The sequence below is a fragment of the Electrophorus electricus genome, chromosome 1 (assembly GCF_041902795.1).
Source record: "Electrophorus electricus isolate QZ-2024a chromosome 1, ASM4190279v1, whole genome shotgun sequence".
NCBI classification, from domain to species: domain Eukaryota; kingdom Metazoa; phylum Chordata; class Actinopteri; order Gymnotiformes; family Gymnotidae; genus Electrophorus; species Electrophorus electricus.
Window position 1 is genome coordinate 1,573,290 of NC_137497.1, and position 26,711 is coordinate 1,600,000.

General features: G+C 43.9%; 1 protein-coding gene and 2 long non-coding RNA genes across 3 annotated transcripts in view; 2 read left to right on the forward strand and 1 right to left on the reverse strand.

Moving 5' to 3' along the window:
- Window positions 1–26,711, forward strand: part of LOC145656919 (NACHT, LRR and PYD domains-containing protein 3-like) — a 486,221-nt gene that overhangs the window by 58,176 nt on the left and 401,334 nt on the right. The window lies entirely within an intron of this gene.
- Window positions 9,232–10,609, reverse strand: LOC145659333 (uncharacterized). Its single transcript, XR_014125462.1, has 2 exons — window positions 9,796–10,609; window positions 9,232–9,428 (listed from the first exon to the last, which is right to left on the reverse strand). It is a non-coding gene; the product is annotated as an uncharacterized LOC145659333 (long non-coding RNA).
- LOC145659197 (uncharacterized) lies at window positions 10,771–11,697 on the forward strand. Its single transcript, XR_014125193.1, has 3 exons — window positions 10,771–10,890; window positions 11,175–11,303; window positions 11,412–11,697. It is a non-coding gene; the product is annotated as an uncharacterized LOC145659197 (long non-coding RNA).

A 26,711-nucleotide genomic window follows, 5' to 3' on the forward strand; every position in this document is an offset into this window, starting at 1 on the left:
TTTTCATATCTTATTTTCTTAGCTAAGTAATATATGTATGAAACTCTGGTAAAGAGTGTCTGCCAAACACTATAAATGTAATCTGTTTAAGTGTGAATGTAATGTTTAGCATTGCTTCATAAAGTTGGTATTGCAAATAATTCTTGAATCACTCTCAATTAGTTACATAGCTGCTTGATGTGGAGTGTAAAGGAACCTTTGTCTTGAGAGGTCCTAAGCCAGCTGATTCTTGCTGTAGTCAATGACTAATTTATATGTCTTATACTGTGTCAGACTGTAACACCGCCTCACCAGACCCGCACACCTTCAGATACTGGTACAGTGCTCATGCAGCCTACTTCCAGGTACTCTGAAAAGTCCGTCCCTCATGATACTAGCATAGAATATCAGTAAACTGTGTGCGCAATGGTTGGGGGCCAATCTTCTCTGTGGCCAGTCCAGGGCCCCGGGGCCCCTCCGGAGCCGCTTCGGCCTCCCCTTGGCCTTTCTGGAGGCGCCCGAGCCCATCCGCGCCGTCCCCGGCCTTCCCGGACGCACGGTTCACCCAGAACCCAGAATCTGCCCAAATTCCTGGCCTGGTGACCTCTGTGACCTCTCTGGCAAGGAGGCGGGACTATGGCGATAGAGGGTCGGCTGTTGTTTCGCATATTAAGTAGCCATGTGCAGTTGAGCATGCATGTCAAGTAGCTGTGTTTCATGCTGTTAGACTGGCTTTTCAATATCTTCTATCTGTGTGTAATTATATTCACTTAAGATTAAAAATTTGAAGATTAAGATTAAAAATCCAGACATTTCACAGAATGTCAGTTTCATTGGCTTCCGCATTTCTAATGGTTTTCCGCATTTTAAAAAAAATATCTCCCACTAATATATATAGTTAAAATTGCATGTTCATTTAAAAATAAGATTAAAGCTGACTTAATTGAATGTTATTTCCTACACAGGAAACTGAACTGTTTGAATAGTTGTTTATTGTTCATGAAATAAATAATATCAATCAAAATAAGTGCATCATTTGTGAGATTTTGGTAATGAGACACAAAGTTATTTATTCACTTTCTTAAAGTAGTTTAATTCGGTGCCCATTCACTTCGTGCAACAGAATGCACAATAAATCTGTGCTCATTCACTTTGTGAAGTACAAAGCACAAGAAATCAATGCTCGTTCATTTTTTGAAGTACAAAGCAGAATAACTGAGACTTAAAATAGAGTGCAAGTCATTGCTCATTCACGCTGTGAAGTACAAAGCAGAATAAGTCAGTGCTGCTTCACTTTGTGAAGTATAACAGTATTAAACGGTGCTGCTTCACTTTGTGAGGTATAACAGTATTAAACGGTGCTGCTTCACTTTGTGAAGTATAACAGTATTAAACGGTGCTGCTTCACTTTGTGAAGTATAACAGTATTAAACAGTGCTGCTTCACTTTGTGAAGTATAACAGTATTAAACGGTGCTGCTTCACTTTGTGAAGTATAACAGTATTAAACAGTGCTGCTTCACTTTGTGAGGTATAACAGTATTACACGGTGCTGCTTCACTTTGTGAAGTATAACAGTATTAAACAGTGCCGCTTCACTTTGTGAAGTATAACAGTATTAAAATGTATTAAACAGTGCTGCTTCACTTTGTGAAGTATAACAGTATTAAACGGTGCTGCTTCACTTTGTGAAGTATAACAGTATTAAACAGTGCTGCTTCACTTTGTGAAGTATAACAGTATTAAACGGTGCTGCTTCACTTTGTGAAGTATCACAGTATTAAACGGTGCTGCTTCACTTTGTGAGGTATAACAGTATTAAACAGTGCTGCTTCACTTTGTGAGGTATAACAGTATTACACGGTGCCGCTTCACTTTGTGAAGTATAACAGTATTAAAATGTATTAAACAGTGCTGCTTCACTTTGTGAAGTATAACAGTATTAAACAGTGCTGCTTCACTTTGTGAAGTATAACAGTATTAAACAGTGCTGCTTCACTTTGTGAAGTATAACAGTATTAAACGGTGCTGCTTCACTTTGTGAAGTATAACAGTATTAAACAGTGCTGCTTCACTTTGTGAGGTATAACAGTATTACACGGTACTGCTTCACTTTGTGAAGTATAACAGTATTACACGGTGCCGCTTCACTTTGTGAAGTATAACAGTATTAAACAGTGCCGCTTCACTTTGTGAAGTATAACAGTATTACACGGTGCCGCTTCACTTTGTGAAGTATAACAGTATTAAACAGTGCCGCTTCACTTTGTGAAGTATAACAGTATTAAACGGTGCTGCTTCACTTTGTGAAGTATAACAATATTAAACAGTGCTGCTTCACTTTGTGAAGTATAACAGTATTAAACAGTGCTGCTTCACTTTGTGAAGTATAACACAGTATTAAACAGTGCTGCTTCACTTTGTGAAGTATAACAGTATTAAACGGTGCTGCTTCACTTTGTGAAGTATCACAGTATTAAACGGTGCTGCTTCACTTTGTGAGGTATAACAGTATTAAACAGTGCTGCTTCACTTTGTGAAGTATAACAGTATTAAACAGTGCTGCTTCACTTTTGAAAGTACAAATGATTATGAAGAACACACAGAATAAATAATTAAAATAGAAATAAATATACACAGAATAAATAATTAAAAGCAGGAATACATATAAAACTATGTACAAGTATGAACAATGGGGTGAGTGGGGTGGTCAGCAGATCACTGACCCTGTCCAGCATCTCCTCTCTTCATCTCTTCCATCCACTGCTCCACGGTCTTCCCACCTGCCGCCGTGCAGAAGTGCAGCCCGTGAAACCTGCTGTGGCCAAACTCTTTAGTTTTAGGTTGGCCACACTGCTTGCAGGCGTAGTGCTCATGCTCGCGTCGCTTCGTGGGGACGGCCTGTCCATCCGCAGCGGCGGCGGCGGCAGCAGCGGCCTCGGCCTCTGCCTTTTTCTTCCAACGCCACGCCGTGGTCCGGGGCACTTTGGGCCCGGCCGGCGCGGCAGGGGCAGCAGGAGTGGCGACGGTGGCAGAAGCCGCGTCGCCTTCCGGACCGGAGCTCGTCGGGGTCTCCCCGAGAGGAAGAGGAGGTTGGCCTCGGACGCGCTGAGAAGCCTGCCCGGACGCATCCTGCTGGATGTTAAAGTCAAAGGCAGGGTGCCCGTGAGTCGGACGCTCCGGGAGCTTACTCAGCGTGGGAGGGAGGGGTTCTGGGGCCACCATGGGAGTGCTGGACTGGCCAACGCTCAGGTGCAGAACATCCTGTTCCTGCTTTTTCTTCCTGGCGTTGTACGTGTAACAAAAACAGCAGCACAGCCTATTAGTACTCAGCCTGTATAGTCCACAGTGCCAATAAGGTCAATATAAAACCCCCTAAACTCACCACTGGGTCAGGTGTCTGCTGATTCAACTCAAAAAGTTGAATACGGGTCCGGGTCACGAGGCCGGGGCTGCCGAGGACTACGTCACTGATGACGCTGTAGTCCCTCATGACGGCAGCCAACCTGTTCACCCTGACGCTGGCGACGGTCTGACTGGCCGGGTGAAGCCGACAAAGCGCCAGGCACACGGCCTCCACCAGGCGGCTGACGCTGGGCCACTGAGCAGGCCCGCTGCCTTGTCCAAGGAAGCAGCTGTGATACAAAAGCACACACAGACAGACAGACAGAATCAATTATTCACACAGCTACAAGTCAAACTCAAGGAAACTCATTGGATTATTGAGAGTGAGCTTACTGCTTCAGACTCTCCGTTCCAGCTACAACAGAGGTCTTAGAGTGGCTGCTTTTAAACCGTCCCTTAATAAGTCAGTCTCTGTGATACGGTAGCTAGGCAACGCTGCCCGTGTCACTCTCTGGCAGTTTGTCCCAGAGAGCAACGATGCTGTCTACCCTCTGCTGTATCACAAAGGCTTGGTGACGCAGGTCCACCAGACTGTCGGCCAGGTTTATTACATGATGGTAGCCTGGAACACCATTAGGTCCCAGGCTCTCCTAGAAATAAAAGAAAGAAACATACACTTTTGGACTGAAGCACACAAATGTTTACTGCTCTCATATGGTTGAACACCTTTTTTTGGAGTGCTTAGGACTCGTGTTGCGCTGTACATGTAAATACAAAGTGAACAGAAAGAACTACAGTGTACTTACATCCTCCTCATCCCCACACAAAGCCTGAGTCTGGGTAGCAACCTGGCAGTCAGGAACGGTCTCCTTGGTCATCCCAGACGCCGAGGACTCGGCCGGGTCCGACCGGGTCCGCGACGAGGCAGCCGGAGAACGAGGTCCCACCGCTGCGTGATGGAGAGGCGGCAGTGGTTCGAGACTGTGCTCAGAGCACGTGGGGTCCACAAACTCATCGAATCCCACATCCACGTCCTCGAAGCCCTCGTCCTCCAGCTCTGGAAGGTCCTCATCGCTGATCCCATCTGGAGCGTCTGGATCCCTGCCGAGGTCCTCCTGCAGCACTACGCCAGTCTGAGAGTAGAGATACTCCTCCCTGATGAGCTCAACTATACAAGTGTTTAATACATCACAGGGAAAAAATGGTTAAGTGTGCGTGTGTGTGTGTGTGTGTGTGTGTGTGTGTGTGTGTGTGTGTGCGTGTGTGTGTGTGTGTGTGTGTGCGTGTGTGCGCGTATGTGTGTGCGTGTGTGTGTGTGTGTGCGCGTATGTGTGTGTGTGTGTGTGTGAGAGAATATGAGAGGTGGGGGGGGGATTACCTGTATACTCTCCAGGAATAGTGTAATCCTCAGCCAGCTGGAGCCCAAGGAGTTGCTGGCTCAGCTGGTTGGCGTAGTGCTGCAGCTGGCCGCTGTAGCAGACCCGAGTAGCTTCCCTCCACTGCCGCTGCCGCGCGGTCCTCGTTCCACCTCACCAACCCTTCCAGCAGGTACGCCTGGAAGTGCAGGGCACTCACACTTGTACCTGCAGCAGTCGAGGAAAGGAGGCTTTTAGTAAACAGTGCTGACATGCATACAGAGAGCGAGTGCGAGAGAGGCACTCACCAGGTACGAAGCGGTTCAGGTGCAGGTGGAACGACTCCAGGGACGTGGAACCGCGTGCGCAGCGATACATGGGCAGGATGACCCCTCCCCTGGTCACCTGCCCCACCCTCCTGTACAGCTGAACACCAGGAGGGTCCTGAATGCAGTGGAGGTGGCACCTCTGGGTCTGCCAGATGTCCTCCATCTTCTTGCAGTCCAGAAGCCTGACGCCCATGGTGTCCGTCACATCCATGTAGTCTTCCAGCAGCTCCTGGACCAGCAGCTCGGTCTCCTGGGCCCCGTGCGTGCGGCGCCGACAGTGCCGAGCCAGCTCCAGCCGTGGGTCTGCCGGAAGACCCGGCGTCAGTCAGACGGCCTCTGGACTGCGGTGCCTCCCCGAGCTCCGACTGCCTGGCCTCCTGCAGACGGGCCAAAGACGCAGGAGGAGAGGCGGCCCACAAAGACGCCGTACAGCTGGTGACTGTCCGTGATGACACCTGCTGCGAACCCTCTCATGAAGTGCCACACGTCCAGCCTGACGACCAGCTGGTCCACTCGTGGAAGAGGCAGCTGTCTTGCTCTTCCCCACGCTGGAACAGCAGTCACGGTCCACGTAGAGGAGCTGGGGAGGGGCCTCGCGGGCTCGCCGGTACCGCTCCATCAGCTTGACGCACATGGGCAGCAGGCCCTCGCCCTCCGCCGCCGTGAGGATGCTGATGAGGACCTGCCCAAACTCGTTCCCCACGTTTGTAGCCCATGCCGCCGTGAGGATGCTGATGAGGACCTGCCCAAACTCGTTCCCCACGTTTGTAGCCCATGCCGCCGTGAGGATGCTGATGAGGACCTGCCCAAACTCGTTCCCCAAATTTGTAGCCCATGCCGCCGTGCTGGCAGCGGCGTCGGCAAGCTTCTCGGTCACCTGAAGGAACAAAAGGCACACGACGCACGTCGCACACGTGACAATCAAGCATATCGTAGAGGTTACCGTTCAGCGGCGCGCGTGCGTGCAGGTTGTCCGGTGATGGTGCTGGGGTCAGAAACTTCCTGAGCACGGAGAGGTACTCGGAGGACTTGGCTAGCCACTGCTGTCTGTGCCTGTACAGCGAGGTCACACTGTTCCCCAGAGTGCGACCCCGCATCAGGCAAACGACCTCCTTATCGCAGGACAGCCTAAAGAACGCCAACACAATCACAGATCAACCAGCAGGTCACACATTATTATTCATTCTCTCTCTCTCTCTCTCTCTCTCTCTCTCTCTCTCTCTCTCTCTCTCTCTCTCTCTCTCTCTCTCTCTCACACACACACACACACACACACACACACACACACATCAGTGTCACATACAGAGAACACTTACAATGAACGCGGTACTACGCCGCACGTCCGCAATACAATACAGCAACACACACGGTCGATCTGGAGTTGTAAAGCAGCACTCCAGACGAGCCACTGCAGACGAGCACGCAAACCACCTGCTCACATTTCATCAGTCATTTTAATGCCATCTAGCCAGACAGATGGTCGGACACCCGCTATTTCGCACATAAACCACCGGCCGAGCGAGCCGCTAATCGGGCCCATGAAATGTCACGTTTACAGTACATTCCCGAGGTAGGTAGACGGGGAATAAAAGCCAGGTAAAGAAAAAGAGCGTAAAACGTCTGAAAAACGAACGGAAGGGAAACTTCCTTAGCCGTCGATACTTACCGCACGCCGTGAGAAGTGTGACAGTGTGACGAGCCAGCAACGGGATAGCAACGGGAGAGCCAATGAAAACTCGCGAATCCTACTGGAACAGGCCAATGAGAGGACGCGGGCCTTTTAGAACCATTTGGAACAGATTGGAACAGCATCGGAACCGAAGTGGTAGCTCAGTGGTGAAGGTGCTTGATTTGTGATCAGAAGGTTGCTGATTCAAGCTCCACCACTGCTAAGTTCCTACTGTTGGGCCCCTGAGCCTCAATTGCCCAAGTTGTACTCAGTCGTAGTTGTAAGTAACTTTGGACAAAAAGTGTCAGTTAAATGCTGCTATAAAGGTAAATTCTGAAGGACAAACATACAAAAACAACCCACAAGAGCTTTGTGGTTAAATTATTACCTTGAATAATATTTATATTTTTTCCTGGTTGGAATGAAATAAAATTGAACCATTTTACTTGATAAGAAGGATTTGTAGGGTTTAAATATTATTCAAGACTGTGTTTGTAATATTCAGGACAATGGTGAGAAATTCCGGACCAAGCTCTACACGTAAGGCATTTCCCAGCTTTGGTGAGCAAAGCTCATATACAGCATACACACTCTCTACTATACACATATACTCAATAATTTTATGCATACATTTGCATAATTATGATTTCAATGTTACAGAGTAAAGTGTTAGGTGGTTGTTACTGTGCACTGAAACAAAATATGTAACCACACAAGTAAGGTCTGAGAGAAGTTTCCGTTAAAAATAGAGGCTGAATTGATATTCAGTGCCAATGCCAACTGTTCCAGAGAAAGAGACTCTAGAATGTGCATATTCTGCACACTACTCAAATTTGAAGGAAAGTTGTTTTGCAGCCTTTTGAGTTAGCTGTTTTACATATGATGTAGTTAGTTCTGGTGGATCCTGCAGTTTCTGGTGAAATTGGTGGAGGGCAGAGAGCTCATGTTCTAGCACTATTTCTTGCTGTTCAGAAAGCAGTTTGACAGAGACGTCTGAGATACCAGGGGATTTGCTGTTTAACACAATGGTGTCGATTTGGTTCAGAACAGTTAAGAAAATGAAAGCTCTGACCATTGAAGCTTTTTGTTTGTAGATTAGAGTAGATCTGGCTTATGTAGTGGTCTGGTTGGACAGTGGTTGAGAGTCAAGGCTGCTTCCATGGAAACGGCTCATTTAACAAATCTGCTGAAAAATGAAGAGCCTCCCTTTTAAGCCCTGCCCTTAGAACAAAAAGCTAAAGGAAGAATTGCAAATAGTCCCAGCATAACAAGTCTGTAGACAACACATAAATCACATGGATAAAATTAAAAACATAGTTGACAAACAGTAGCTCCACTTCAATACGTTTTACGTCACCTCCACATACAAACACACAGACACGCAATTCAGCACAACAACCAAGGCAGAGAAGTAACCACTAGTATCCCTCCCAACTGTTATTGGTAATATACATTCATAGAAACAGTCCTCAGTGTCCTCAATGTTGTCTTTCAACTCCAGGTTAAATGACCGTGACAGTTGTAGGGAAAATGTATGAATTAATATGTTGTTTAACACAAACTATGAAATAAACTGCTATATTGAATATTTTATTGGACAAATTTGTTGTGTGAATATTTTGCTATCTGATTATGTATCATTCCATGAAATATCTCTACCCATGAATTCATCATCATTATCTTATAGAATCTAAGTTTGTGATTGTGACAATCACATCTTTTAGAGCATGCACATGGAAAATATGTACGAGCTGTACAATTTGATAGATTGTTTACAAGACCGTTGCTTGTACACAGACAGCATCATCTTCAAAAGTCGTCAAGGTGATTGGATACCACCTTTGGGTGATTACCTGGGGGGGTCTTACAAATGAGTTGGACTGTGGTGATGAGATTCTAGAATTTGTCAGCTCGGGACCTAAAACATATGGGTATCGGACTCCCAAAGGTAAAACAACAATGAAAGCCAAGGGTATCACTTTAAAACTATTCAAATGCTAAACTCGTAAACCTGAAATCTCTTGACAGAACCGGTTGACGAATGTGTGAAAAATGGTGAACAGACTAGAGTACTTACGACCACCCACAATCAAATTGTGAGAGATAAAAAGGGCTTTCTCTTCAAACACAAATCTCGAATTAAAAGATTCAGGATTGTTTAGGACAAACTTGTTTTGTTGCCCGATTTCAGGATTCTGCGTACGGGTATTAAGAATCTGATTGCATATAGGATTTGTATTTTTTTAGCATTATTGTAAAATGTCTGTAACTCAATGTTTAGATGCTAGAATGCAAATACCATTTTCATGTATCGTTTGTGGTCCTAGCAATAGCGGAAAATCTTTTTTCATCAAAACATTACTTGAAAATTGTAATGAGACGTTATCTAAAGTTGCTGATAACATTGTATGGTGTTCTACGTGATGAGCTGATGAACAAAATAAACATTAGTTTTGTTCAGGGAATAGCAGAATCTTTGTGTGATGCTATCAAACTGCTTATAAAGGGTACGGCTACGCTAAGCAAGGGTAAGAGGAAACCTCCAGACTGATTAATAGCTTTTCTCTTTGCATCATTAGACGTTCTTTTATTAGCAAACAGTTTTATCCACTTTTTCAAAAGAAAAGATTAAAATCTCATCTATGACAATGAACTGTCTGCGTCCTCCGTTCCTTCTTCTGAGCTTTTCCATTACCACCACACAAGCCTCTCTCACTTTCTTAGACAATTCTGACAAGAAACTTGAGAAAACCTGAAGGGACATAATAGCGCTAAATTGAATAAATTATTTAATAAATGTATTTAAAACTTCCTTACTAAGATATTGAATGCACTCAGTAAAATTGTAAAGTTTATTTGTTAATTAAGTTAATTTGGTCATGTGAACTGTTCTGGTTATTTTACTTCTTATAATCAAACAATTTACTTGATTTGAATAAAACCAATTAACCTGCTTGTTACACATGGATTTTTGAGGTTGCACCATTAAATAAGTTTTTACACTGCAGAAAGTGTCTAGATGTGCTGAACAAAAATCTGTTTGATCACAGTTCAAATGGCCACTCAGTTCACACTTGTATAAAGTAAGACATATAAGCTTGTGTGTTTGCTGCTCCCACCTGTACACAGATGTCATCCATCTGAAGAGAGACACTTTAAACACTAAACACAGAGTTGTGTCTGACTGACCTCCTCGTCTGCCTTCCCCTACCATTCTACCTACCAGCCTACCATTCATAGCAGTCCCAGCAGTCGCTGTTGTGTAGTTTCATTTTGTGGTGACAGATCGCATTTCATCTTTCTTTGTAGTACTTTCTTATTTTACAACCACTTTATTAATTTTAAATGTTTTCTTTTTGATTTCTTGCCCTCCATCAACTTCCTCAGTTTCTTCTACATTTTGGCCCAATAAAACCGGATGCGTCCCCTTCACATTTGTTATACTGGAATTGATGGCATTCCAGATTATCATCGAGTGAACAAGCCTTTAAACTTAACAATACAATGAGTAATGCATATAAATATGTTTATATATCGTGCATGCTTATAGTCAGCAGACACATTCATATTTTCTGGACAAACAGCTCTTTGTGAATATAACCCATCAGCAGTAAAGGTGGAGCGTTCGTGGACGTTGGAGTTCATTCAGGTGTGCGCATCTAATGAGGAGACGCCGGTTCAGGTGTGTTGGAGTCGGATGACAGTGGAGATCAGCACAGCACCTCACACTCGTCCTCAATACACAAAGAAGAAGAGAGTTCACAGTTCAGAGAGAAAACCAGGGCAAACACCATCATCACAAAACAAAACAGCCAAGCCACTGGAGAGGAATAAAGCTGGAGAGGCTGGAACAGGTCGATGCTGTGCTGTACTGTAGCTGCAGTGTAAACCAGCGTTAGCTACAAACCAACACTAGCAGATGTGTTTCAGTAGCTTTCTTGGACACTAACATTAGTGGGTTATGCTTGAACAACGCCATGGTGCTTCACCGTCTTTATGAGCTTTAGTGCATTTTATTCAGTATGAGCGGAATCTGAACACATCCGCTTTGTTAGACGACTGAAAGAAAGCTGTCGCACGTTAGCCAACTAGCTAGTGAACTAGCGCGACTGGAAAAGCTGCCGAGCACCAGCTGACTGTCTGCGGATTACAGTGCAGATCAGCACAGCCGCTTTCTCCTGTTGCTTGAAGTTTAGCTCTTCGATTCGTTTGCTGTAGGTCTTTATCTGGCTTTTATTCCCCGTCTACGTACGTCAAGAATGTAAAAGTGAGATTTAAGGGGCGAAATTAGCAGCCACACCCGAGCGACCGAGCTAGCTCGCTAAATCGCTCGCTCGTCTCGGTCATTTCTGTGTAAAACACAGTGTCTGACTAGATGACATTAACATGGATGATTAAATGCGCCCAGCTAGCTTGTATGCACGTCTGGAGTGGTGCTTTACAACTCGAGGTTGACCGTATTGATGTATGTGTGTGTTGTCTGTTGTCTGTATTGTAGATACGCAGCGGTCTACTGCGTTCATTGTAAGTTCACTAAGCAAACCACGACCGTGTCGGTACTGTTCTGTATGTGGCACTGCTGTGTGTGTTCGTCTTTCTACAGTTTGGGTATTGACCAACAATTCAAGTAAGCAGCCTGTCAAAGTTTTATGTGTGCGCATGTCGTCTTTTGTCTCCGCAGACGTGCGTGCACACGATGTTTATGTCTCTTCCTCTCTTGTTTCCTTTTGGACAGAATGGATTACAAGCCTGCATTTAATCGAGAGACCTCCGGCGAGCTCACCCTCCAGCCTTCGCCCGAGGCCGTGGAGCAGTCCAACGCCTACAAGCGGCGGCCGGCTCCGTCTTGGGCTTGGAGCACCGAGAGGATGAGGGAGGAGGCCAAGGACCATGTGATGGAGAGCAGGGGACGACCCCAGGAACGCCTGGCTGGTGCTGAGCGAGAACACAGTCCAGTGCGGGCAGTACCGGGGTCAAACATTTAAATGGCTGCTGACCCACGACATGGGATACGCCTTTATGGTGTTGGCGGCCCTTCAATGGGAGCACGAGGGTGAAGAGACTTTGATGTTGCCTGCTATGGTCAACAAGGATGCCCTGGTCCAGGACGCGAGCCTCTTTCCCGACGTAATGAGAGCCGTCGGGGAGCGCCGGACCAGGGACGGGTCCTCCTCTCCTGGGCGGGAGAAACAGCGTCTCGTCGGCTTCGGGGAACACCAGAGTGTCTCGTACAGGGACCTGTATGAGGGTAACACAGGGAGAAGAGGAGGCAGGTGCTGAATTCACGCATGACAAACACAGCAGCGTTGGAACGTGGAACGTTTTGCGGTTACGTGTGAGGTTTTGTTAATCCAGCCACGTCCAGCGGATCCGGCGGCAGACGGTGAGGCCTGGGAGCAAGATGGAGGCGCTGCAAAAGTACATCCAGGGCAGAGACGGGAAGGAGAGCGGCCGGACACAGACGTGCTCCGCAACCGTGGCGACCACCTCCCCATCTGTGCCTGCTCCGGCACCAGCAGCCCATCTTCCAGGGGCGTGCATGCGGGCGGGTGTGGGTGGATGACCGAGTCATTGAGTGCCTTTGAATGTGACTCCTTTCTGGTGTCTGAAGTTGCTCCTTGTTTCCATACACAGGCGTCTCCAGCCATTGGAGTTCCACAGCCAGCAGGCACACACAGGAGCCTTCCGATGCCGAGCTGCTGGCTGTGTCCATGGAACCGGACGCTGAAGATGAGTTGTCCTGCTGAATGGACTGAGTGAACTACACAAGTATAAAATAGAAGGTCTGTTTTGTTGTGATGCATTGTAACACAGCTATAACTTTATTTCACCCTGCACGGTCATTAATTCATTCTGCACTTAATCATTAAATCACTAAATGCATGTTTAGTGGTGCTGTTCTGTTTGCTGGCTAAAACTCATCTTCATTTCATCTGCTTATTTCATTAACATAGCTGCACATAATGACATAGATTTGCTTGACTCTGCTGTTGTCATGGAGGGGTGGGTTGGAGTGAATCGCGCTTCAGTAGCACTCGATGCTTTTAGGCTTCAGTAGCTTTAGATACTTTCAGCTTCTTGGCTGTGTCAGTCGTCCCCAAAGGCTGATGTACACCCTTGTTGTGACGTTAAGTGACATCTTTTGCCCTTTTCTAAGCTCATTAATGTGTGTTGTTCCAGCTTCCTCTTCCTCTGCTCCGGAGGTCCCTGCCCCACCCCAGCACTCCCTGCCGACGGCTGAACCAGAAAAGCAGCCTTCGCAAACGCAGCCAGTGCCCACTGCTGAGATGAGCAGCACCACCCCCCTCTGGTGCTTTTGTGGTAGGTTGAGGAAAACACCAAGCCCATATTCACGATGCATCTGTTTGTTCGTTTAAGATGCTTCTGCCTGAGGGCTGGAAGCAGACGCTGCCCAGAGAGCAGCACCAGTGGGTTAGCCGGGCGCTCTTCACCAGAGTGCAGTCTGGGAGGCCGGCACTGACCAAGAATCTGCGTCTGTGGTGGTCTCCTCCCGGACCCCGGCTGGTTTACCTGCAACCTCCGTCTTCGCCCGACGCTTTCTTCCACAGCGGACTGTTCCTGTGGATGCCATACCGCATGTGTCCATTCAAGCTGCTGTGTGCGTAGCCCGAGTGCCGTCGGCTGGGCCGTAAGTTGACGGCCTGTGGGCTGTACAAGACCGTCCGGAGGGTTGTACAGGCTTCTGTGCGTCAGGCACAGACAGCAGTGGCTGGCCCAGGCCTCTGAGTACCTCTCCGTGCTCAAGAAGCTTCTGGCCCCGGGCACTGACCACAGCACCATCGCCCGCCAGCTGCCCCCAATGGTGCCGCTGCCCACTCCAAAACGGCTGCTGCAAGGAGCAAATAGGATGTGGAGAAGGGGCACGAGAAAACATAAGATTTAATGAACATACAGTGATGACACATCTAACACCACACAACACCTTTCAAACACCAACATGTACTACAACACAAGAGACACATACACAAACAAGACGATCACACATAATACAGAACAGGTGGACGACATTTATTGTTCATCAAATAAATAATAACAATCAAAGTAACAAGTGCATCTTTTGTAAGCATGTGTCTAATTACCAGCAAGTCGCAAACATGCTCATTCACTTTATTAAAGAACAAAGCAGTTTAAATAGGTGTCCATTCACTTTGTGCAACAGAATGCAAAATAAACTGCTGCCATTCACTTTGTGAAGTACAAAGCAGAATAAATGAGATGTAAAATACTGTAGAAATCAGAGCTCATTCACTTTGTGAAGTATAATATAGTATTAAACAGCTCATTCACTTTGTGAAGTATAATATAGTATTAAACAGCTCATTCACTTTGTGAAGTATAATATAGTATTAAACAGCTCATTCACTTTGTGAAGTATAATATAGTATTAAACAGCTCATTCACTTTGTGAAGTATAATACAGTATTAATCAGAGCTCATTCACTTTGTGAAGTATAATATAGTATTAAACAGCTCATTCACTTTGTGAAGTATAATAGTATTAATCAGAGCTCATTCACTTTGTGAAGTATAATATAGTATTAAACAGCTCATTCACTTTGTGAAGTATAATACAGTATTAAACAGCTCATTCACTTTGTGAAGTATAATATAGTATTAAACAGCTCATTCACTTTGTGAAGTATAATATAGTATTAAACAGTACTCATTCACTTTGTGAAGTATAATATAGTATTAAACAGCTCATTCACTTTGTGAAGTATAATATAGTATTAAACAGCTCATTCACTTTGTGAAGTATAATATAGTATTAAACAGCTCATTCACTTTGTGAAGTATAATATAGTATTAAACAGCTCATTCACTTTGTGAAGTATAATATAGTATTAATCAGCTCATTCACTTTGTGAAGTATAAGAGTATTAAACAGCTCATTCACATTGTGAAGTATAATATAGTATTAAACAGTACTCATTCACTTTGTGAAGTATAATATAGTATTAAACAGCTCATTCACATTGTGAAGTATAATACAGTATTAAACAGCTCATTCACATTGTGAAGTATAATATAGTATTAAACAGCTCATTCACTTTAAGTATAATATAGTATTAATCAGCTCATTCACATTGTGAAGTATAATATAGTATTAAACAGCTCATTCACTTTAAGTATAATATAGTATTAAACAGCTCATTCACTTTGTGAAGTATAATATAGTATTAAACAGCTCATTCACTTTGTGAAGTATAATATAGTATTAAACAGCTCATTCACATTGTGAAGTATAATATAGTATTAAACAGCTCATTCACTTTGTGAAGTATAATATAGTATTAAACAGCTCATTCACTTTGTGAAGTATAATATAGTATTAATCAGCTCATTCACATTGTGAAGTATAATATAGTATTAAACAGCTCATTCACTTTGTGAAGTATAATATAATATTAAACAGCTCATTCACTTTGTGAAGTATAATACAGTATTAAACAGCTCATTCACATTGTGAAGTATAATATAGTATTAAACAGCTCATTCACTTTGTGAAGTATAATATAGTATTAAACAGCTCATTCACTTTGTGAAGTATAATATAGTATTAAACAGCTCATTCACTTTGTGAAGTATAATATAGTATTAAACAGCTCATTCACTTTGTGAAGTATAATACAGTATTAAACAGCTCATTCACATAGTGAAGTATAATATAGTATTAAACAGCTCATTCACTTTGTGAAGTATAATACAGTATTAAACAGCTCATTCACTTTGTGAAGTATAATATAGTATTAAACAGCTCATTCACTTTGTGAAGTATAATATAGTATTAAACAGCTCATTCACTTTGTGAAGTATAATATAGTATTAAACAGCTCATTCACTTTGTGAAGTATAATATAGTATTAAACAGCTCATTCACTTTGTGAAGTATAATATAGTATTAAACAGCTCATTCACTTTGTGAAGTATAATATAGTATTAAACAGCTCATTCACTTTGTGAAGTATAATATAGTATTAAACAGCTCATTCACTTTGTGAAGTATAATATAGTATTAAACAGCTCATTCACATTGTGAAGTATAATATAGTATTAAACAGCTCATTCACATTGTGAAGTATAATATAGTATTAAACAGCTCATTCACTTTAAGTATAATATAGTATTAAACAGCTCATTCACTTTGTGAAGTATAATATAGTATTAAACAGCTCATTCACTTTGTGAAGTATAATATAGTATTAAACAGCTCATTCACTTTGGGAAGTACAAAGCAGAATAAATGAGATGTAAAATACTGTATAAATCAGAGCTCATTCACTTTGTGAAGTATAATATAGTATTAAACAGCTCATTCACTTTGTGAAGTATAATATAGTATTAAACAGCTCATTCACTTTGTGAAGTATAATACAGTATTAAACAGCTCATTCACATAGTGAAGTATAATATAATATTAAACAGCTCATTCACTTTGTGAAGTATAATATAGTATTAAACAGCTCATTCACTTTGTGAAGTATAATATAGTATTAAACAGCTCATTCACTTTGTGAAGTATAATATAGTATTAAACAGCTCATTCACTTTGTGAAGTATAATATAGTATTAAACAGCTCATTCACTTTGTGAAGTATAATATAGTATTAAACAGCTCATTCACTTTGTGAAGTATAATATAGTATTAAACAGCTCATTCACTTTGTGAAGTATAATATAGTATTAAACAGCTCATTCACTTTGTGAAGTATAATATAGTATTAAACAGCTCATTCACATTGTGAAGTATAATATAGTATTAAACAGCTCATTCACATTGTGAAGTATAATATAGTATTAAACAGCTCATTCACTTTAAGTATAATATAGTATTAAACAGCTCATTCACTTTGTGAAGTATAATTTATTATTAAACAGCTCATTCACTTTGTGAAGTATAATATAGTATTAAACAGCTCATTCACTTTGTGAAGTATAATATAGTATTAAACAGCTCATTCACTTTGTGAAGTATAATATAGTATTAAACAGCTCATTCACTTTGGGAAGTACAAAGCAGAATAAATGAGATGTAAAATACTGTATAAATCAGAGCTCATTCACTTTGTGAAGTATAATATAGTATTAAACAGCTCATTCACATTATGAAGTATAATATAGTATTAAACAGCTCATTCACATTGTGAAGTATAATATAGTATTAATCAGCTCATTCACATTGTGAAGTATAATATAGTATTAATCAGCTCATTCACTTTGTGAAGTATAATATAGTATTAAACAGCTCATTCACTTTGTGAAGTATAATATAGTATTAAACAGCTCATTCACTTTGTGAAGTATAATTTATTATTAAACAGCTCATTCACATTGTGAAGTATAATATAGTATTAAACAGCTCATTCACTTTGTGAAGTATAATACAGTATTAAACAGCTCGTTCACATTGTGATGTATAATTCAGTATTAATCAGAGCTCATTCACAACACAGAACAAATACTTACAGGAATAAATATGAAACTATATACCATGAGGTGAGTGGGGTGGTCAGCAGATCACTGACCCTGTCCAGCATCTCCTCTCTTCATCTCCTCCATCCACTGCTCCACGGTCTTCCCCACTGCTGTGGTCAAACTCCTTGGTCTTGGGCTGGCCACACTGTTGGCAGTCATGGTGCTCATGCTTGCACCACTTAGCAGGGACGGCCTGTCCATCAGCAGTGGTGGTGGTGGTCACCTCAGCCTCTGCCTTTCTTGTATTCACTACAGGGCACTTGGTCTTCTGGACCAGGGCTCGCCACGGTCTCACCGGGAGGAAGAGGCTGGCCTCGGACACGCCGAGAAGCTGCCCAGACGCATCTGGCTGGATGTTCAAATCAAAGGCAGGGTGCCTGTGAGTCGGATGCTCCGGGGGCTTACTTACAAAATGCAGCACCGCCTGTTAGCCTGTATCACAGTGTCAATAAGATCCGGTAAACTCACCACTGGGTCAGTGTCTACTAATTCTACAAAAGCTGAATACGGGTCTGGGCCATGAGACCAAGGCTGCCCAGGACTACACCCCTGATGACACTGTAGTCCCTCATGATGGCAGCCCACATGTTCACCCTGATGCCAGCGATGGTCTGACTGGCCGGGTGAAACCGACAAAGCACCAGGCGAACGGCCTCGACAAGGCGGCTGATGCTGGGCTACTGAACAGAACCACTGTCTTGTCCAAGGAAGCAGCTGTGAAGATACAAAAGGACAGAGGCAGACAGCATCAGTTCATGACGCAGCTACAAGTCAAACTATAGGGCTAAAAGGAAACATTGGATTACTGAGACTTACCACCACTGTGAGACTGTGTTCCAGCAACACCAGAGGTCTTAGAGTGGCTGCTTGTAAACCTGTGATGTGGCAGGTAAACAACACCGCCCTCGTCACTCGGGCAGTTTTTCTGTCCACCCTCTGCTGTGTCACAAAGGCCTGGTGACGCAGCTCCACCAGACTGTTGGCAGGTTGACTACGTGATGGTAGCCCTACATGAAAAGGCCCTACAGCTGGTGACTGTCCATGGTGACACCTGCCGCGAACTCTCTCATGAAGTGCCACACGTCCAGCCTGCGACCAGCTGATCCATTCGTGGAACAGGCCGCTGCCTTGATCTTGCCCACGCTGGACCAGCGGTCACAGTCCACGTACAGGAGACAGGCACGCGCAAAACACACACACATCCAACAGACAGACACGTGACTAACACACAAACAATACAACAGACAGACACACAAAACAAACACGCAATACAACAGACAGGCACATTCAAAACACAGACATCCAACACACGTGCAGAACACACACACATCCAACAGACAAGCACGTGCAAAACACACAAACACACACACACACACACACACACACAACAGACAGGCACGTGCAAAACACACAAACACACACACACACACAACAGACAGGCATGTGCACAACACACACATCCAACAGACAGGCATGTGCAAAACACACACACACACACACACACAAAAGACAGGCACACAAAACACACACACACACACACACACACACACATAAAAGACAGGCACACAAAACACACACACAATGCAACAGACAGACAAGCACAAAACACACACATCCAACAAACAGGCACGCATAAAACACACACACACACACACACACACACACACACATACAACTGACCGACATGTGCAAAACATACACACAAACAAAACTGGCAGGCACATTCAAAACAAACACATCCAACAGACACACACACAAAACACACATACAATACAACAAACAGGCACGCGCAAAATACACAATCATACAACAGACAGGCACGCGCAAATCACACACACACACACACACTACAAACAGGAACGTGCAACACACACACACACACACACACACACACAATATGACAGACAGGCATGTGCAAAACACACACACACACACACACACAACAGACAGGCATGCGCAGAACACACACACACACACACACTACAGACAAGCACACGCAAAACACACACACACACAACAGACAGGCACACGCAAAACACACACACACACACAACAGACAAGCACACGCAAAACACACACAATATAACAGACAGGCACGTGCAAAACACACAAACACACACACACACACAAACACAAAAGACAAGCACGTGTAAAACACACAAACACACACACACACAAACACAACAGACAAGCACGTGTAAAACACACACACACACAAAACAGACAGGCACACGCAAAACCCACACATCCAACAGACAGGCATGTGCAAAACACACACACACACACACACACACACACAACAAACCGACATGTGGAAAACACACAAACACACACACAACAGACAGGCATGTGCAAAACACACAAACACACAACACACACGTGCAAAACACACACACAGACTGACACGTGCCAAACACACAAACAATACAACACACAGACACACAAAACAAACATGCAATACAACAGACAGGCACATTCAAAACACAGACATCCAACAGACAGACACGTGCAGAACACACACAGATAAAACAGACAAGCACGTGCAAAACACACACACACACAACAAACAGGCACGTGCAAAACAAACAAACACACACACACACACAACAGGCAGGCACACACTCACACACACTTACACACACACTCACACACACACACACACACAACCATTTCAATACACACACACAACAAACAGGCACGTGCAAAACACACAAACACACACACACAGACACACAAACACACACAACAAACAGGCGCATGCAAAACACACACAAACACAGTTCAAACAGGAATGTGCAACACACACACATAATATAACAGACAGGCATGCGCAAAACACACACACACACACACACACACACACACACACACACACACACAACAAACCGACATGTGGAAAACACACAAACACACACACAACAGACAGGCATGTGCAAAACACACAAACACACAACACACACGTGCAAAACACACACACAGACTGACACGTGCCAAACACACAAACAATACAACACACAGACACACAAAACAAACATGCAATACAACAGACAGGCACATTCAAAACACAGACATCCAACAGACAGACACGTGCAGAACACACACAGATAAAACAGACAAGCATGTGCAAAACACACACACACACAACAAACAGGCACGTGCAAAACACACAAACACACACACACAGACACACACACAAACAGACAGATACATGCAAAACAAACAAACACACACACACACACACACACACACAACAGGCAGGCACACACTCACACACACTTACACACACACACACACACAACCATTTCAATACACACACACAACAAACAGGCACGTGCAAAACACACAAACACACACACACAGACACACAAACACACACAACAAACAGGTGCATGCAAAACACACACAAACACAGTTCAAACAGGAATGTGCAACACACACACATAATATAACAGACAGGCATGTGCAAAACACACAAACACACACACACACACACAACAGACAGGCATGTGCACAGCACACACATCCAACAGACAGGCACGTGCAAAACCCACACAAACACAGTTCAAACAGGAATGTGCAACACACACACAATATAACAGACAGGCATGTGCAAAACACACAAACACACACACACACACACAACAGACAGGCATGTGCACAGCACACACATCTAACAGAAAGGCACGGGCAAAACACAAACACACACACACACACAACCGACAGACACGTGCAGAACACACACAGATAAAACAGACAAGCACATGCAAAACACACACACACAAACACACACACAAACAGACAGATACATGCAAAACAAACAAACACACACACACACAACAGGCAGGCACACACTCACACACACTTACACACACAACCATTTCAATACACACACACAACAAACAGGCACGTGCAAAACACACAAACACACACACACAGACACACACACAACAAACAGGCGCATGCAAAACACACACAAACACACACACACACACACACACACACACACACACACACACATCCAACAAACAGACATGTGCAAAACACACACATGCAACAGACACACAAAACATGCACATTCAACAGATAGACACACACATCGAACAGACAGGCACGCGCAAAACACACAGACACACACACAACAAACAGGCACGCGCAAGACACACACACACAACAGACAGGCACTTGCAAAACACACACACACACACACACACACACACACTACAGACAGGCACATGCAAAACACACACAATACAACAGACAGACACGTGCAAAACACACACACAATACAACAGACAGACACACAAAACAAACATGCAATACAACAGACAGGCACATTCAAAACACACACGAACACACACACACACACACACAATACAACAGACAGACGTGCAAAACATACACATCCAGCCTGACGACCAGCTGGTCCACTCGTGGAACAGGCCGCTGTCTTGCTCTTGCCCACGCTGGACCAGCGGTCACGGTCCACGTACAGGAGACAGGCACGCGCAAAACACACACACACAACAGACAGGCACACAAAACACACACACAATGCAACAGACAGACAAGCACAAAACACACACATCCAACAGACAGACACGCATAAAACACACACACACACACACACACACACACACACACACAACACAACTGACCGATATGTGCAAAACATACACACAAACAAAACTGGAAGGCACATTCAAAACAAACACATCCAACAGACACACACACAAAACACACACACAATACAACAAACAGGCTCGCGCAAAACACACAATCATACAACAGACAGGCAAGTGCAAATCACACACACACACACACATAACAGGCAGGCACTCGAAAAACAGACACAAACAGACAACAGACAAGCACGTGCAAAACACACACACAGAACAGACAAGCACCCGCAAAACACACACATACACACACGCACTACAAACAGGCACGTGCAAAACACACACAGACCCATACACACAACAGACAGGCACGCGCAAAACACACACACACAACAGACAGGCACGCACAAAACACACACAGACCCATACACACAACAGACAGGCATGTGTAAAACACACACACAACAAACTGACATGTACAAAACACACACTCACACACACTTACACACACAACCATTTCACTACGAGTTATACTGTGTATGACTATTTATGTGACAAATAAACCAAACTTGAAACTTGAAACACACACAACAAACAGGCAAGTGCAAAACAAACACACACACACACACACACACACACACAACAGACAGGCACACTACAAACAGGCACGTGCAAAACACACACATACACACAATATAACAGACAGGCATTTGCAAAACACACACACATCCAACAGACACACACAGAACACGCACATCCAACAAAAAGGTAAACACAAAACACACACACACACAAACAACAGACAGACACGTGCAAAACACGCACATACAGACAGACACGTGCCAAACAAACACACACAATACAACAGACAGACACACAAAACACACACATCCAACAGACAGGCACGCATAAAACACAGACACACACACACACACACACATACAACTGACCGACATGTGCAAAACACATACACAAACAAAACTGGCAGGCACATTCAAAACAAACACATCCAACAGACAAACACACACAAAACACACACACAATACAACAAACAGGCTCACGCAAAACACACAATCATACAACAGACAGGCACGTGCAAATCACACACACACACACATAACAGGCAGGCACTCGAAAAACACACACAAACAGACAACAGACAAGCACGCGCAAAACACACACACAGAACAGACAAGCACCCGCAAAACACACACATACACAGACACACTACAAACAGGCACGTGCAAAACACACACACACACACACAAACAACAGACAGACACTTGCAAAACATGCACATACAGACAAACACGTGCCAAACACACACACACAATACAACAGACAGACACACAAAACACACACATCCAACAGACAGGCACGCATAAAACACACACACACACACAACAAACCGACATATGCAAAACACACAAACATACACACACACACACACAACAGACAGGCATGTGCAAAACACAAACACACAACAGACACGTGCCTAACACACAAACAATACAACAGACAGACACACAAAACAAACATGCAATACAACAGACAGGCACATTCAAAACAGACATCCAACAGACAGACACGTGCAGAACATACACAATACAAAAGATAGGCATGCCCAAAACACACACACAACAGAGAGGTACGTGCAAAACACACACAGACCCATACACACAACAGACAGGCATGTGTAAAACACACACACAACAAACTGACATGTACAAAACAAACACTCACACACAACCATTTCACTACGAGTTATACTGTGTATGACTATTTATGTGACAAATAAACCAAACTTGAAACTTGAAACACACACAACAAACAGGCAAGTGCAAAACAGACACACACACACACACACACAACAGACAGGCACACTACAAACAGGCATTTGCAAAACACACACAAATCCAACAGACACACACAGAACACGCACATCCAACAGAAAGGTAAACGCAAAACACACACGCACAAACAACAGACAGACACGTGCAAAACAAACACACACAATACAACAGACAGACACACAAAACACACACATCCAACAGACAGGCACGCATAAAACACAGACACACACACACACACACACACACACACACACACACACACACACACACACACACATACAACTGACCGACATGTGCAAAACACACACACAAACAAAACTGGCAGGCACATTCAAAACAAACACATCCAACAGACACACACACACAAAACACACAAACACAATACAACAAACAGGCACGCGCAAAACACACAATCATACAACAGGCAGGCACTCGCAAAACACACACAAACAGACAACAGACAAGCACGCGCAAAACACACACATACACACACACACTACAAACAGGCACGTGCAAAACACACACACACACACACAAACAACAGACAGACACTTGCAAAACATGCACATACAGACAAACACGTGCCAAACACACACACACAATACAACAGAGAGACACACAAAACACACACATCCAACAGACAGGCACGCATAAAACACACACACACACACACACACACACACACAACAAACCGACATATGCAAAACACACAAACACACACACACACACACACACAAACACACACACACACACAACAGACAGACATGTGCAAAACACACACATACAGACAGACACATGCCAAACACACAAACAATACAACAGACAGACACACAAAACAAACATGCAATACAACAGACAGGCACATTCAAAACAGAGACATCCAACAGACAGGTACGTGCAAAACACACACACATACACACACATCCAACAGACAGGCACATGCAAAACACATACAGATAAAAGAGACAAGCACGTGCAAAACACACACACACAAACACAACAGACAAGCACACGCAAAACACACACAATATAACAGACAGGCACACGCAAAACACACACAACAGACAGGCATGTGCACAACACACACATCCAACAGACAGGCATGTGCAAAACACCTACATGCAACAGACACACACAAAACATGCACATTCAACAGATAGACACACACATCCAACAGACAGGCACGCGCAAAACACACACACACAATAGAAGAGACAGCCACGTGCAAAACACACACACACACACACACACACAACAAACAGGAACGTGCAACACACACACACACACACACAACAAACAAGCACGCGCAAACCACACACACACACACACACACAATATAACAGACAGGCACGTGCAAAACACACACAAACACACACAACAGACAGACACGTGCAAAACACACACAATACAACAGATAGGCATGTGCAAAACTTACACACACATACACACACATCCAACAGATAGGAACATGCAAAACACATACATATAAAACAGACAAGCACGTGCAAAACATACACACACAAAAACAAACACAACAGACAGGCACACGCAAAACACACACAATATAACAGACAGGCACACGCAAAACACACACAATATAACATACAGGCACACGCAAAACACACACACACACACATCCAACAAACAGACATGTGCAAAACACCCACATGCAACAGACACACACAAAACAAGCACATTCAACAGATAGACACACGCATCCAACAGACAGGCACGTGCAAAACACACACAGACACACACACACACACACAACAGACAGGCACACGCAAAACACACACAATATAACAGACAGGCACACGCAAAAAACACATACACACACACACAACAGACAGGCATGTGCAAAACACTCACATGCAACAGACACACACAAAACATTCAACAGATAGACACACATATCCAACAGACAGGCATGTGCAAAACACACACACACAATAGAAGAGACAGCCACGCGCAAAATACACACAGACACACACAAAACAAACAGTCACGTGCAAAACACACACACACACACACACACTACAAACAGGAATGTGCAACACACACACACACACAACAAACAGGCACGCGCAAAACACACACACACACACACACACACTACAAACAGGAATGTGCAACACACACACACACAATATAACAGACAGGCATGTGCAAAACACACAAACAAACACACACACAAAACAAACAGGCAAGTGCAAAACACACACAAACACACAAACAACAGACAGGGACGCACAAAACACACACACAATAGACAGGTACATGCAAAACACACACACACGCACAAACAACAGACAGGCACGCGCAAAACACACAATCATACAACAGACAGGCACGTGCAAATCACACACACACACACACGCACAAACAACAGACAGGCACGCGCAAAACACACAATCATACAACAGACAGGCACGTGCAAATCACACACACACACACACACAACAGACAAGCACGTGCAAAACACACACAGACGCACACACACTACAAACAAGCATGTGTAAAACACACACACACAACAAACTGACGTGCAAAACACAAACATACAGACAGACAGACACACACAAACAGACAGGCACGTGCAACACACACACACATAATATAACAGACAGGCATGTGAAAAACACACATCCAACAGACAGGCATGTGCAAAACACACACACACACAAATAACAGGCAGGCACTCGTAAAACACACACAAACACACAATAGACAAAACACACACACACAACAGACAGGCACGCACAAAACACACACAGACCCATACACACAACAGACAGGCATGCGCAAAACACACACATACACACACACACTACAAACCGGCACGTGTAAAACACACACACACACACACAACACACACACAACAAACTGACATGTGCAAAACACACACATACAGACTGACACGTGCCAAACACACAAACAATACAACAGAAAGACACACAAAACAAACACGCAATACAACAGACAGGCACATTCAAAACACACAGACACACACGTGCAGAACACACATAGATAAAACAGACACACACACAACAGACAGGCACACAATACAAG